At 45.3% G+C, this 14138-nt stretch overlaps 1 protein-coding gene across 5 annotated transcripts in view; it reads left to right on the top strand.

Moving 5' to 3' along the window:
• The first annotated feature begins 10664 nt into the window (after window positions 1–10664).
• Window positions 10665–14138, top strand: part of BCAS3 (BCAS3 microtubule associated cell migration factor) — a 1583483-nt gene continuing 1580009 nt past the window's right edge. For 2 of the 5 annotated variants that reach the window (XM_077482133.1, XM_077482136.1), the window contains exons 1-2: window positions 10665–11028; window positions 13085–13212. The gene's annotated coding sequence lies outside the window, so the exon portion shown is untranslated. Of the gene's footprint in view, window positions 11029–13081; window positions 13213–14138 lie in introns of all 5 variants that reach the window. The other 3 variants (XM_077482134.1, XM_077482135.1, XM_077482137.1) reach the window with 3 other exon arrangements.

Genomic DNA, 14138 nt, shown 5'->3' with positions numbered 1-14138 from the left:
TGGGAAATGCCTGGTATTGGCGCTTCAATCATTGCGGCACCATGGTTGTTATGGTGTCAGGATAATTGAAACGCATTATTTCTATTAATACATTGTAATATAAAATTAAATGGTTCAACTCACCATAATGCAGAATCAGTGGGAGCCCTGAGGGTGTCATTTGCCATGTCGCCTGCCACTTCACTTGTCACCAAATGCGGATTGTCACTTGCCACGTTGCCTGCCACACATTGCGGATTGCCACTTGCCACATAGCCTGCCACACATTGCGGATTGTCACTTGCCAGGTCGCCTGCCACCAGATGCGGATTGCCACGTAGCCTGCCACACATTGCGGATTGCCACTTGCCACGTCACCTGCCACACATTGCGGATTGTCACTTGCCACGTCGCCTTCCACACATTGCGGATTGTCACTTGCCACGTCGCCTTCCACACATTGCGGATTGCCACTTGCCACGTCACCTGCCACACATTGCGGATTGTCACTTGCCATGTAGCCTGCCACACATTGCGGATTGTCACTTGCCATGTAGCCTGCCACACATTGCGGATTGTCACTTGCCATGTAGCCTGCCACACATTGCGGATTGTCACTTGCCATGTAGCCTGCCACACATTGCAGATTGTCACTTGCCACGTCGCCTGCCACACATTGCGGATTGCCACTTGCCATGTAGTCTGCCACACATTGCGGATTGCCACTTGCCACGTAGCCTGCCACACATTGCGGATTGTCACCTACTGTGTCACTTTTCTGCTAAGGTGTTCTTTTGTTGAGTCCAGAGTGAAGATAGGCAGCAGAGAGATGATGTCATCTCCCTGCTCCCCTGCCTGCTGGCTTTCTGATTGGCCAGCAGCCCTCCTAAGCCACCCAGCTGCCCCCCCCCTCACCCGTCCACTCAGCGCAATCACCCGCGGAACCGGCCACGCTGGCACCCACGGAACCGGCCGCGATGGTACCCGCGGAACCGGCCGCGATTGCACCCGCGGAACCGGCCGCGCTGTCATCAGCTGGCGGTATTCTCGGAGGGGGCAATTGACCCGTTGCCCCCCCCTGGATCCGCACCTGCTTCCAGGACTGCTTCCCAACCCAAAAAAGGGTGCATGTTGTTAACACTTCCCAGGTAACTGAAGTAAGGATTTTCCCCTTTGCAGATTTCTGGTTATTAACCATAAACTGAGGCTCCAATGCACCTTTGGAGTCAGACACATTGGAAAATCTAGAGCATGAAACCTTTTGTTCAAAGCCAATAGGATACTTTTTTTCAGCAGTCTCGAATGAAACTGAACATAAGGAACGGCCTTGAATGAAGCCGCCATCTTTCCCAACAAAATCATGCAAAGCTAAATAGAAGAATTAATCTTGCTTCGACCACCTGAATCAGATACTTTATGGCGCCGATCATTGCCTGGGGCAAGAATACCCTTTTTTGGGTGTATCTATGATCAGACCCAAGTATTTTAGACTTCTTCATGGTTTTAATTAAGATTTCTTCTAGGCTGAGAATCCAACCTAGGTATTCCAGGTAATTGAATGTGGTGACCATACTGTGGTCTAAGTGGGCTATATACTGATTTATCAAGAACAGATTGTCTAGATAAACTCTAATTGTTATACCTTGGGCCCTTAATCTGGCTAGAGGAGGGGGCAGAACCTTTGTAAACACTCAAGGTGTAGTAGCTAGACCGAAAACCAGATCTACACACTGAAAATTAAGATTTTTCTCTGGATCCTTAGGAACGTTTGATCTGATAAAACGAGGAGACGGGAACTCTTGGAACTCCAGTTTGTACCCTGGAGCTATTGAGGAAGTCCCCCATTTGTCAACACTCTTCCTGACAGATTCTTGAGAACCGCAGAAGTATTCCCCCTACTCGAATGAGCGGGGGGTGCCTCCTCATAAGGAGGCTTTAGTATTTTGAAGTTTCCTTCCCCAAGACCTCGTTTTCCCTGGGGTTGCCCTGAGGATTACCTTTTGAACTTGACAGCGGAGGCTATCGTGACTGCCTGGAGGCTGATTAACCTGGCACAGGAGAAGGAGCTTGTTAAAATTAAATACATTTACTCCTTTTCTTAAAATGGCAAAGGGGTACTTTCCACTAGAATTTCTTTGGATGTATTACCCAAATCATCCCCAAACAGCCATTTCACCGCAAAAAGGAAGACTAGCCAGGAGCTTCTTGCACGGCGCTTAGCGAAGGGAGCAAGGCCTGAAGGATAGAATCTCTCATAGCAACTATTTCAAACATAAAACTGCTAGTAGCTTGCCAGATCCTGGGCCTGCTGAACAGGATAATCTTGAGCACCTGTTTAAACTGGTCTCTCAATTGGTCTGCCCCTACAGTTGGGGGAGGGGGGAGAGAGCATGGAGGTTAAACGCGGGTTGGCTGGAAGTTGAGTGAGTGTCCTCTCAGGTGGTGCCGCACTTTTCTGGCTACTAGAGAATAAACTTCTCCCAGAGTCCCTATTAGAGGCCCAGGTGATCCTTCTGCCCAAACCCGGTAAAGACCCATTATCTTCGTATAGACCTATAGCACTCTTGAATCAGATCCTGACAAAGATACTGGCCACAAGGCTGTCGAGGGTTATAACTACCCTGGCGGCCATAGATCAAACAGGCTTTATTCCCCAGAAGGCTACGGACACTAAACTTTGCAGGCTGTTTGCACACCTACAGATTGACCATGCTAATCCTGGGACTAGGGTGGTGGTGTCCCTTGACATGGCTAAAGCCTTTGATTCTGTGGACTAGAATTACATGTCTGTGGTGCTAAAACATATGGGGTTTGGAGACGTGTTTATTACATGGATATCCCTGCTCTACAGTAGACTGAAGGTAGCCATTAAATTAGGTACATCTAGGTACATCAATCTCCCCCCAGTTTGCAGTGGGATGCCCTCTCACCATCCTTATTTGCTCTGGTGATAGAGCCACTGGCCATAGCTCTCAGGAACTCGCCTGATGTGAAGGCATTAGAGGTGGAAGGCATTGGAGAGTGTACTGCTCTGTACACAGATGATATGCTACTCTTCCTACAAGACCCAGTACCATCTTTAGAGGCAGTCTTTAAGATCTTAGACAAATTCTCCTGGTTCTCAGGACTGTGTGTGAATCGGGAGAAATAAAATGTAATGGGCATCGACACGGGTGTCCGGGCTCTGGCGATGAAAGTGGTCCCCATTTCCTGGGTATCTCAGTTTAAATACCTAGGCATTCATATATCTCCCAGGGTAAGCAATTTCATGTCATTGAATCTCCTCCCACTCCTGGCCAAGGTAAAAATACAGCTGGATGCTTGGAGACACCTTCCGCCTCTCTTATTGGAAGGGTAAACCTTCTGAAGATGAAAGTGTTGCCGGTATTCTTGTACTTCTTACAAAACTCCCCAATTTGGTTTCCCTCTTCGTTCTTTAGGCGTGTGAACAGTCTGTTTGGTTCTTTCCTATGGTCCACAGCACACCCCTGGATTAGCCTTCGTACACTACAGGAACCTCTGGGTAAGGGTGGACTAGCCCTTCAGGACCTTTTCAAATATTTTATATTGGGACAAATGGTGGTTGCTACACACTGGTTGTTATGAGACGATGGGGATGCAGCAAATGTGTTAGAAGCAGCTTGTATGGGGTTGTACGAGAGTCTGTTTTTTCTGGTATACAGGGGCTCTCAAGCATCACCATCTTTGACAGGCTCAATGCGCTTAACTGTTCTCGCATGGGACAAGGCACAGATACTGATAAAATCTGCGACAGGAATATGGTCACGGGATACCTCCTTCTGATTTAACCCCAGATTACCTCATTTGGGTACGACTCCAGACCCCATTATTTGGGCTTAGGTATAAAACAACTGAAACACATAGTTGAGGGTAGAAAATGACTCACTTTTAACCAACTTAAGAATAAACACGGGTTGCCTAACTGTTTTTTCTTCCGCTATATACAGTTGAGACATGCTTTCATGACACAGTTTGGATCAGATACTATGGAACTTGGGTCATCACCTTTGGAGCTTTTATGCCCCATACAGACTGTTTTTGGCTGAAACTTGTGTTGCACACACACGGTCACACAAAGTTGTCGGAAAATCCGATCGTTCAGAACGAGGTGACGTAAATCACGTACGACGGGACTATAAAGAGGCCAGTAGCCAATAGCTTTCATCTCGTAATTTATTCTGAGCATGTGTGGCACTTTGTCCATCGGAATTCTCTGCACACGATCGGAAAAAGTTTGATCGGATTTTGTTGTTGGAGAAAAAGTCCGATAGAGCCCACACACAATTGGATTTTCCGATAACATAATCCGATCGGACTTTTTCCGTGGGAATTTCCGACCATGTGTATGGGGCATTCCTGTGTGATGAAAACCTTAAAAAAACCTTTATCAGACGTTTACAAAGAACTGTTTGTGGAAAGGCCAAAAATGCTTACGAGTTTTGTATGTATTGTACTGTATGTCTTACTCAAATGTTGAATAAACATAAATAAAAAAAAGTCTCTCAATGATTAACCAATTACTGTCAGCACAGTGTGAAACACTCAGTCTGCTAGATTTTTTTTTTATAGGAATTCCAACTTTTTATCCATTGGATCCCTAAGCGTTTGAGCATCGTCTGCTGGAGAAGTCAAACTTTTATTCACAGAGAATATAGCAGTGTTAACTGCTGGTATACCCCGCTTTTAGTGAATTTTTTCCTCCATAGGATAAAGTGTAAAAAAAGCATTTTTTCCCTCCTAAAAAGTTATCTGGGTGAACCACTCAGATACAAAAAGCTTTTCCAGCAATAAATGGACAGGAAAGGCATGCACAGCTTGAGGAGGCTTTAGTGAACCTAAACACTCAGTTAAGGGTACATAAATGTGGAGTGGACCATTCAGCAAGAAATTGCACCATCAATCTTACAGATTGTGAAAGCTGATCCCCCTGCATTTGACACCTCAGAAGAAGAGTCATCAGCCTCACCACAGTCCCCTGAGGAAATTCATCTTCTCCCGCCCCCAGTTCCTCAGTTTGAGGGTCCTTGGTATTGGAAGAGAACCTGACGCATTTTGTCCCACACTGGGATGCGATTAAAGCGGCTAACCTTTTTTTTTTTTTTCCAATCCCATCATGGCTGAGGAAAAAATACCTTTTTAGTAACAAACAGGGACTGCAGTGTTGAAAACATTTCATGGCCGATGCTCACTCTGACCAGCCACCCTCTCTCAGGGGAGGATGCCATTGTAGAGATGAGCGGGCTTTCCAGAGACCTTTTTAGCGTTTTTTTGGGGGTGTTCCAACCCCCCCTTCTGAACTTAGCCAATGCACAAAAGCAGGAGGTACTATCAGAAGAAACCGTATCCACTGCTTGAGCAATAGTCCAGCCACTGCCGCTATTAATGCTCAGCCTGATGCTTTTAGTAAATGTGTCAAGGAATGCATGTGTCACCAAGCTCTTACATGCCCTTTTTTGCTATTGTGTCCCTCTGACATCTGCAGCCAGCAAAAAAAAAATTGAGCTTTTAAACATACTCCCGCGCTCAACTTTGGAGGGTGCCAACGCTGCGCTAAACCCCCCCTTCCATCACATCGCGGCCCCCTTTCAAAAGAGGGTTTTCCCACGTGGGATCGGCGCGTGCGTGCGCAGGGGTGTGTGTGTGGGCATGGTGAGGAGGAGATCTGTAACAAGCTGCCATGCAGGGGTGGTGAAAAAAAACAGAGCGACATCGCCAATCATTTTTGGCTTCCCCTTGCAGGAAGAGGGGGAGAGCTTTGTTCAGGTGGGGGGTGTTTCGTGGAAGAAAATCCCCCCAATCTTACCAGAGGTCTGAGCTGCTTGCCGAAGGGAAGCCTGCTGTTTCTGTGACAAGCATGATGTTTGAAGAAAGCATGACAAGGTACATGCTCTATACAGCCCCCAGTGGTGACTCTTAAGCCCAATACGCACTATCAGTTTTTCTGCTGATTTTTGTCTTCAGATTTACCAAAACCATGTAGTGCAATGGCCTGCCTGATTGCATACAAATTGAAACTCCTAAGGTTTGACCTCATATTATATGGTTTTGGTAAATCTGAAGGAAAAAAAAAAATCTGCAGAAAAACTGATAGTGTGTATGGGGCTTTAGGCATGACATTTACTTTTTTAAAGGAAACATTTCATAAGAAAATTAAAAAATTCCTTATAAACCTCCACTTAACTTTCTCGTTGCAGGGTTTTCTGTGGTAAAAACCAACAGACCCAATCTTCACCTCTCACAGTGGGCTCCTTTACAAAACCTTCAGGAACTGGGGACCCTTGGGGAACCTACACTCCTGGGCCTGTAAAACACCCCGCCAAAAAAATGGCTTAAAAAAAAAACCAAAGCTCTGGATCCCGGGATCCATCTCTCTAAAAAAAGAGAAGCGTTACAGGCAATACCTTGTTTCTTCTGCCATGAGGCCCGGGTACCATTCAATTCGGCCTGAAAAGACACTTTGAATGGATCCGGCTGCATAGCTAGCCCCAGCAAGGATTGCTCAAGTGGAGCTCAGCACAGCACATCTTTACTCGTGACCAACACCTTAGACACTGGCGAAAAAAACTGGAGGTACTGAGTAGTGGGAGGGGTTATATAGGGAGTGGACTTCCTGTCTTAGGGTGTGCGAGTGTCCATCACCTTAAGGTGGCCAAAACCCACATAGTAACTACTATGGCCCGTGATGTACGATAAGAAAGAGTCTTTTTGGGGTATAGTACTTTGGTGGAAATATCGTAGTGTGGCATAAATTTGTATTCACTACCCCTGAGTCAATACTTTGTAGAACCACCTTTCGCTGCAATTACAGACCAGTCAGTATCCCTGATCATTGCCACACCCATTATATGATGATCGTAAACTGCACTGATGACCGTTTGTGCAAAAAAAAAAAAAAAAAAAAAACAACTAAATTTTACAAATAACTTCAAAAAGTGTGCCATGCCTCTTACCAAATAACCTGGACTGTCTAGTTTCCAAAAATGGGTTTAGGGCCTCAGAGATAGGCCATCAGTACATCGAGATAATCAATTTTCAGATATATACCATAGTTTGTGGACTCTATACCTTTCACACCAGTTCATACCACATGCAGTCCATGGAGTTTTTTTTCTGCATCAAAAATGCACATAAAGTAGGTTATAAGGTTTCCAATGGCATAGTTCACACCAGTGTAGTCAGTTCCAGACAAAAAAAAAAAAAAAAAGTAGAACATGCTGCATTTTTCCTGCACTGGAACACAGTAAAACGCATCTAAAACATACCGAAATGCACTGGAACACATCAAAAACACACTCGACCCCAGTAGTGGGAAGAAAAAAAAAAAGCTTACCTGTAAAATCCTTTTCTTGGAGTACATCATAGGACACAGAGCCTTAAGTACTTAGTGGGCTATAGCTACCGTCAGGTGTTGACACTGGCACACCCAATACAGGAAGTTGACTCCCCTATATAACCCCTCCTCCTTCCATGAGTACCTCAGTTTTTGTAGCCAAGCAATATACTTACACCCCATAAAAAGAGGGGTGTGACCTCTGTGTCCTAAGATGTACTCCAAGAAAAGGATTTTACAGGTAAGCCGTTTTAAAAATCCTATTTTCTTTATCGTACATCATAGGACACAGAGCCTCAAGTATTTACTTAGTGGGACGTCCCATAGCAATGCTACTTGAGGGGAGGGAGACACAACCTGTAGGGCACCCCCAGACCTTGAGGACTTATACTGCTGCCTGCAGTACACTGCGCCTGAAGGCAATATCCTCATTCCTCCTTACATCCACTTCTTAAAATTTTGTGAATGTATGGACCGAAGACCAAGTTGCAGCCTTGCAGATCTGAGCAAAGGAGGCCTGATGATGCACTGCCAAGAAGCACTAACCGCTCTGGTAGAGTGCGCCTTAACTTGAATAGGAGGAATCATCCTGGGTACCATCCTGGAGCCGCAGTGTCGGGATGGATCCGGTTGTGGAGGCTTTTAAATTCAGCATGGATCCCTCCTGGAGCACCCGCATAGCACATCTTCACTCATGCCAAAACTTTTAGACAATGGCGATAAAAAATGGAGGTACTCCTGGAAGGAGGAGGGGTTATATAGGAGAGTCATCTTCCTGTATAGGGTGTGCCAGTGTCAACACCTGAAGGTAGCTATAACCCACTAAATAAATACTGAAGGCTCTGTGTCCTATGATGTACAATAAAGAAATAAAAAGCATCACAAACACCAGTACCAGAATGCAACAAAAACGCACATGCAAAAACTCATCCGAAACAGATCTAGAGTGCATTTTTTGTGGTGTGAATCAGCCCTCAAAACGTTTGTTCTTTTTTTAGCAAAAAAACCCAGTGGCGATTAACTGCGTGCTGACCGTATACTGTATATATATACACACACACTCATATATATATATATATATATTATATGTCAGCAAGATGGCTCCTCTGAGCAGGATCATGTACCTGTATGTGATCCTGCACTTCTGGGTTCGCGCACACGCGCTGCCCTGCTCCCGCTGTGAATGGGACCGGCTGATCTTTTGGGAGACAGGCAGAATGGCAATGTAAACAAGACAGATCGCTGTTCTGTGAGAAGTGAAGTCTGACAGAAAGGGGGGTAAAGTGCCTGGTATTGAAATAGTTAAACTTGTAAACAAAACGTGCCAGAAAAAGCCTGGTCTTAACCACCTTAACCATATAGCAAAATGATGGCAGAGCGGGGCGGCTCTTGTTCTGGGCCGACGTCAGATGACGTTGCTCAGTCTCACCGCAGTCACATGTCCATGCAGCGTGGGGATCACGATGTGTCCCTGGGACCCTGATCTCGGTAAAAAGCCATGGCTCTTTACCCATTCGATCAGCTATGTCCAATTACATGCAAACAAGGGAGTGCCGTTTATTGGCTCTCCTTGGCTCACAGTGTCAAAGTGTGAACCAATCAGAGGCATCTCCTCACAAGGGAGACATGAACTGGTGATCAGGGCACTGATCAGCAGTGCCCTGATTATAGTGCAGCCCCAACAGTGCCCATCAGTGATGCCAACCTGTACCCATCAGTGAGGCCAATTGTGCTGCTTTTCAGTGCCACCTATCCTTGCCCATAAGTGCTAGCAGTGCCACCTATCCTTGCCCATATGTATTAGCAGTGCCACCTGTCCTTGCCCATAAGTGCCACCTATCCTTGCCCCTAAGTACTAGCAGTGCCACCTATCCTTGCCCATAAGTGTTGCCTATCAGTGCCACCCATTATTGCTGCATATTAGTGCCCGATCGGTGCAGCCTCATTAGTGCTGACTAATCAATGCCCATCAGTGCAGCCTATCAGTGCCGTCTCATCAGCAAAGGAGAAAAATTACTAATTTACAAAAATTTCTGACAGAAACAAACTTGTTTTTTTTCCAAAATCTTCAGTCTTTTTTAGTAAAAAAAATAAAAAAAAATAAAAATAAAGTGGTTATTAACCACTTCCCATCCCAGCCATCGTCAAATGACATCCGCAGGAGGGATCTCCCATCCTGGGTGGATGTCATATGATGTCCCCGGCCGTCTAGGGGGCATGCATGCAAACACACAGATCCACGTCATGTCAGGTGAGAGGAGACCGGTCCTGTGTTCCCAGTACAGAGGAACACTGATCGGTCTCCTCCCCCTACAGTTAGTATCACCCCCTAGGTAACACATTTAACCCCTTGATCGCCCCTAGTGTTAACCCCTTCCCTGCCAGTGATTTTTATACAGTAATCAGTACATTTTTATAGCACTGATCGCTGTATAATGTGAATGGTCCCAAAATAGTGTCGTGTCCGGTATGTCCGCCGTAATGTCACAGTCACGATAAGAAAAAAAAACAAAAATTAATAAAAATGCCATTAATCTATCCCCTATTTTGTAGATGCTATAACTTTTGCGCAAACCAATCAATATACGCTTACTGCAATTTTTTTTACCAAATATATGTAGAATACATATCAGCCTACACTGAGGAAAAAAATTTGTTTAAAAAAAAAACAAAAAAAAAACAATTGGGATATTAATAAAGTAAAAAAATATTGTTTTTCCAAACTTGTCTCTCTTCTTTTATTTATAGCGCAAGAAATAAAAACCACAGAGGTGATCAAATACCACCAAAAGAAAGTGCTACTTGTGGGGGAAAAAATAATTTCATTTGGGTACAGTGTTGCATGACCGTGCAATCGTCATTCAAAGTGTGACAGCGCTGAAAATTGGCCTCGGCAGGAAGGGGGGTGAAAATGCCCTGTATTGAAGTGATTAGATACCACCAAAAGAAATCTCTATTTGTGGAAAGAAAATGCTAAAAATCGAATTTGGGTACAATGTTCCATGACCGCGCAATTGTCATTGAAAGTGTGACAGCGCTGAAAGCTGAACGTTGGCTTGGGCAGGAATGGGGGGTGAAAGTGGCCTGTAACGAAGTGGTTAAAGTGGCCAAGTTAAAAAAAAAGGTCTCTTGCAGTGACGGGGTTAAACACTACAAAGGTGGGCCCATCTCTAGAGGATTCCATGTGGGTAGTAGGGCTTGTGGTGGAGACGTGCAGTACCTGGCTATGCCCACATTAGCTGTGCAGTATGTATGAGCATGAAAACACGTGCACACTCCTCGGGATTAACATCTCGCGAGAGAATGAGATGTAAACAAAGGCAGATGTGAGCCGTGTACAGGTCGGGCTGGACAAGCTGCACACAATAAAAGCACGCAACCCGTAACCGAGCAGTGATCCTCTGAGCTTCTCCAGCACTCTTCCCCCTCATCTCCGCGCCCCGTAACACCAGCGTGGGGACCACTGACAAGCGCCCCGACGTCATCACACCAACCGGCACGCCCCCGTCCAAAGGTCATTGGCTCGGCGCTTGTGATTGACATCGGCGCTGAGGCACTGACTTGCGCTGTGATTGGTCGCTTGCTGCTGTTCCGCTTTCCTTGTTGCTGTATGTGTGTATTTGCTGCTGCAGCCTGCAACTGGATTGACTGTGTCACAAGAACAGTGGGTGCAGCTTCTGGTGCCAGCTGACAACAGGGTGAGTGTGCTGGTATATCGGGGGGAATGTGGGCAGAGGAAATAGAAGAAAACTAGGCAAGCTACTGGTGTCATTGTGTAAGTTCAGTGACAAGTCAGAGCCAGCCAGGCACTCTGGAGTTCTGTGACCATTGGCATTGCTGCTGCTGTGATGGTGGGCATGTATACAGTGCCATATGTTATTGAGCCAGCCTGAGGCTGACACATTGTATGACTGCTAGGGTCATGAGAAGTTCTTCACAAGTGTTACTGCATGCTGACATCATGCTCCTCAAGAGAGGGTATCCATGAACATTGGTAAAAGGCCCCATAAAGTCATAGTGTACGTTGTACCGGGCATTAATGTCACAGAACCTTATGTTATATGAGTTTATTCACACAGGACCTTTAGTACAACAATTCTCAGCCAGGGTTACTTCAGAAGTCGCTACTAGTGATGATCTCTGTTGTTCTCCAAACTCACATCTGAGTAGGGCTGCGATCTCCCGCTTTTTTTGTACCCCGGTGAGCTGTTGGGCAAGTCATTTCCTGGAGTACAAAAAGAGTTCTGGTTAGAGATGAGGTCAGAGGACACCAGATCTCAGTTCTAGATGCTAGTGGTGGTTCCTTGAGTTGTGGCTGGTTAGCCTCCCCTCTGGATCGTTTAGAGGCCAATGTCACCTGAAAGAGCCAACAGCAAGACACCATTAAAAGAGAAGTACAGGGTTTTTGCTAATTAATACATATCTAGGTGGATGCAGCATCGGTCTCCCACCGACTCGAAGGCCCTTTTCACACAAACGGACTGTTCAGGTCCACCTGCCATTTTTTTTTAAGGCAGACCTGAATGGACGCTCCATGCAGGTCTATGGAGCGAAGTATGTCAGCACTTACCATGTCCGCTGACATTCGATTCGCTAAAAATGAGACGTATGGCGATATATCCGTCCTGGCAGATCAGATCGGATGAGATCTGATGAAAATGGATATGCTGTCCATTTTCGTGTGATCCCGCCATAGGAATCGTCTCACTCTGACAAGCCCTTCCCCGCTCAGTGAGCAGAGAGGGACCTGTCATCCGTCGGCTCAGCGGAGATCAACGGAGAGATCTCCTGCTGAGCTGGCGGACAGAGCTGAGTGAGGAATGAGGCCTAACAGTGAGAACCAAGGGATCTAACAGAGCAGATTGCTCGGTTCTCACAGCTCCCCAAGCAGAGAGCCAGTGACTATCAGTCACCAATGTCTGCTCTGCCCCCTCCTTGTGCACTGGAGCGTTGGGCAGAGCAGACATCGGTGACTGATAGTCACTGGCTCTCTTTTCTTTCCACAAATAGAGATTTCTTTTGGTGGTATCTAATCACTTCAATACAGGGCATTTTCACCCCCCTTCCTGCCCAGGCCAATTTTCAGCACTGTCACACTTTGAATGACAATTGCACGGTCATGCAACACTGTACCCAAATGAAATTCATTTTTCCCCCACAAGTAGCACTTTCTTTTGGTGGTATTTGATCACCTCTGTGGTTTTTATTTCTTGTGCTATAAATAAAAGAAGAGAGACAAGTTTGGAAAAACAATATTTTTTTACTTTATTAATATCCCAATTGTTTTTGGGGGGCGGGAGAGGCCGGCTGAAGCGCTCAGTGGCTCACTGAGAGGCTGAGCCTGGTGTAAGACCAGTCATGTGGGCAGATCTCAACTCCAGTGTCACTATCTTGCCTGAGTCTGGACAGGCTGTGACATCAGCAGACAGGGAACTTCAGCCCGCTGTCGGCTCAAAACAAACTGCACTCTTGTGATCCACAGGAGACATACAGGCAAACGAGCTTTGGCTGTACTTTTCCTTTAATGTTTTGAGCGGTCTGTTGGAATGCTGATCACCAATGTAAAGGCCCATACACACAATACGAAAATTGGAAGTAAAATTTAGTCCGACAAACGTTCTGCCGATTTTTGGATTGCTAGTATGGTGCGTTCAGAAGCCGATTCCAATTTTTCATCTGAGAAAAGCTGGATATGCAGACTATAAAAAAATATTTGTACGTGAACTCATTGTCTGATTTTCATTTAACCAGCAGGGTTTTCATACGAAAAGGATCGTAATAGCAAGACTACGCATGCCCAGAAACGAAAGAACGCATAGAAAACAATTCATAACAGTACATCACTTCTGAAGTTGTATTCTGTCATAGGAGAATTTCGTATGGTGAGTAACCTCTTCACTTTCAACATGAGACTAGCTTGCAATAAAAAAAATGGACGAACGATCCAAAAATCTGATCGTGAGTAGGAGGCTTAAGGGACAATCTTCTAAATGACCGCCAATTAAGCATTGGTTCCTCTAGATCAGGGATCTCCAAACTTTTTAAACAAAGGTGTCACTGGTGTCAGTAAGAGGAATAGTGCCCTATCATTGGTGTTGGTGGGAAAAATAGTTCCCAATCCTTTATTGATGTCAGTGGAAGGAATAGTGCCCCATCATTGAAATTCATGGAAGAAATAATGACCTGGTGTATGTGGGAGGGATAGTGCCCAACTGTTGATATCAGTGGAGGCCATGGTGCCTTTTGGAGGAATATTGCCTCGTATTATTGGGAGGAATAGTACCTGATATCAGTGGGAAAAACAGTGCCCCAAGGGCTAGATAAAAGTAAGCAGAGGACCACAATTTGGAGACTACTGCCCTGGATCTAAAAGTGTTTTCAAGGGGTTCTTTGGGGGGGGGGGGGGGGTAAAAATGTGGGGAAAATATAGTGCAATGCTAATTGCGGTCACAAAATATCCAATTTAAATGCTGTTATCTGTTGCCTAGCTGGTGATTAAAGACAGAATATAGTAGAAAAGCATACAGAATAGTAGTAGTTTGTCACATTCATCAAGACTCAATTTGCTACTCCAAGGAAGCTTTGTCAGCAGTAATAAGTACCAGGAACATACTCTACATATATAGCCACATAGGAAACTCTGTGATCCAGACATTCTGATTCAGAATTCTGATCCAGAATTTAAAGGGAAGCATGTTTCTTGAGCTTTTCAGGCACTTTTAAAAAAATACACAAAAGTGCTTTAAAAACTCCTCAGTGTGAAAGCAGCCTTACCATCAGACTAAGCAAGCTTAAAGTGATTGTAAAG

The sequence above is a fragment of the Lithobates pipiens genome, unplaced genomic scaffold (assembly GCF_037356315.1).
Source record: "Lithobates pipiens isolate NorthernLeopardFrog02 unplaced genomic scaffold, aLitPip1_a1.2 Scaffold_16, whole genome shotgun sequence".
Classification (NCBI taxonomy): Eukaryota; Metazoa; Chordata; class Amphibia; order Anura; family Ranidae; genus Lithobates; species Lithobates pipiens.
The sequence above is the reverse complement of the archived record's forward strand: the minus strand, read 5'-3'. Positions and strand labels throughout refer to the sequence as shown.